Raw genomic sequence first — 1,873 nt, 5'->3', positions numbered from 1 at the left:
CAAGCGCTCTAGGTATGGAGTGAAGGTGTATAAGCTCTGCGAGAGCGAGACAGGGTATACTCATGCCTTCCGGGTATACGAGGGTAAGGATAGCTACCTTGACCCTCCAGGTTGCCCAGAACATCTGGGCACCAGTGCCAAGATTGTTTGGGACCTAATATCCCCCCTTATGAACAAAGGCTACCACTTGTATGTAGATAACTTCTATACAAGCATCCCTTTGTTCAAGCTGCTGTATTGTTTTGATACAGTAGCTTGCGGTACTATAAAAAAGAACCGCTTGGGTTTCCCACAACACCTGGCACGAACCCGGCTAGGAAAGGGGGAGACCTCAGCTCTACGTCAAGAGGAGCTTTTGGCATTGAAGTTCAGGGACAGAAAAGAGGTGTGCATGCTGAGCACCATCCACGATGAGAGAACCGTGGAGGTTTCTGTCCGTGGCAGAGCTGGGGTCACTAGAAAGCCAGTGTGCATCAGGGCCTATAATAAGAACATGGGTGGAGTTGATCTGTCAGATCAACTCCTACAGCCCTACCTCATTATGAGGAAGACAAAGGTCTGGTACAAGAAGGTTGCAATTTACCTAATGCAAATTGCAACCTATAACGCTTTTTTGTTGCACAAAAAAGCAGAAACTGTGCTCAAACTGTCTTTTTTGCAGTTTCAGCTCCAAGTAATTTCAAGTATCTTGTACCGTGATGCACCTGGTCCCCAAGTGGTGATGGGAACCAGCAGGATTGGGGCTACCCATTTTATTTTTAAAATCCCCCCTACAGCAAAGAAGCAGAATCCCCAAAAGAGATGCAGGGTATGCTACAGCAGGGGGCAAAGAAAGGACACCACATTTTACTGTCCAGATTGCCCTGGAAAACCTGCACTCTGTGTCGGTGACTGCTTCAAGTTGTATCACACAGTTTCCATTTTTTATTTTTTTTTGTTCCTGCTCCATTTTTGTATTTTTTTAAAAAAAAATGTTTGTTACATTTACTGTTTTTTAGCTTTTATTTGCTCCACCATTTTTTAAGCGTTTTTATTTGCACTGTCAAGTGAACCCTGTGTCCATTCCGTGGCATGAGGGACCGCTTAAGGTGCTAGATCAAATCCCTTCTTGGAGATAGGCCAGGCTTTCTTGTAACCTGTCCCTACTGATAGTTGGGTACAAGCATTTTTCTTTACCCAGATGTAAAACTTCCTAGTTGAAAAACTGAATTGCTCATGTTCCAAATGTGGCCCTTTTGCCCCCAAACAATCTGACAAACCCATGCATGTGGGGTATCAATGTACTCAGGAGATGTTGCTGAACACATATCGGGGTGTTGTGGGACAGTGACATATACCAGGAGCTGTAATTTCACACCTGAAGTACAAAGTGTGTGAAAAAAACACCAAAAACAATTACTATCACAAACTTTGACAAGGGTTGGTGGTAGGATTAGTGCATGGAAAGGGTTAAACTATCAGCATCTAAAATACCCTGGGGTGTCTAGTTTTCAAAAATATATGGTTTGGTGGGGTAAATTTAATTTGCTGGCTTCAAAGATGCCCCAAATACCACATGGAGACAAAATTACCAGATTCAGAGAGAAATGGTTTTGAATTAGCAAAACGCTACTTGTACTTATTGCCCCATAACGTGTAGAAGAAAGCAAAAAAAACATTGGGTATTTCTAAACTCTGGACAAATAGTAGAATCTATTTAGCAGGTTTTTTCAGTCGTTTTTTATGATGAATAAAAGATTTTTCAAATAAAAGTGAGAAAATGTTTTGTTTTTTTTTCCGTCATATTGTATTATTTTTATTATAGGAAATTACATCATATGGAAAAAATTATGGTGTCTGAAGAAAGCCCTTCTTGTCCTGAAAAAACAATATA

At 41.2% G+C, this 1,873-nt stretch overlaps 1 non-coding gene across 1 annotated transcript; it reads left to right on the top strand.

The window, feature by feature from the left end:
• Nucleotides 1-1,034: 1,034 nt before the first annotated feature.
• On the top strand, nucleotides 1,035-1,164 carry LOC149271960 (small nucleolar RNA SNORA35). Its single transcript, XR_016279641.1, has one exon. It is a non-coding gene; the product is annotated as a small nucleolar RNA SNORA35 (small nucleolar RNA).
• The last annotated feature ends 709 nt before the right edge of the window (nucleotides 1,165-1,873 follow it).

The sequence above is a fragment of the Sceloporus occidentalis genome, unplaced genomic scaffold (assembly GCF_023333645.1).
Source record: "Sceloporus occidentalis isolate IW3139 unplaced genomic scaffold, rSceOcc1.0.p SCAF_441, whole genome shotgun sequence".
Classification (NCBI taxonomy): domain Eukaryota; kingdom Metazoa; phylum Chordata; class Lepidosauria; order Squamata; family Phrynosomatidae; genus Sceloporus; species Sceloporus occidentalis.
The sequence above is the reverse complement of the archived record's forward strand: the minus strand, read 5'-3'. Positions and strand labels throughout refer to the sequence as shown.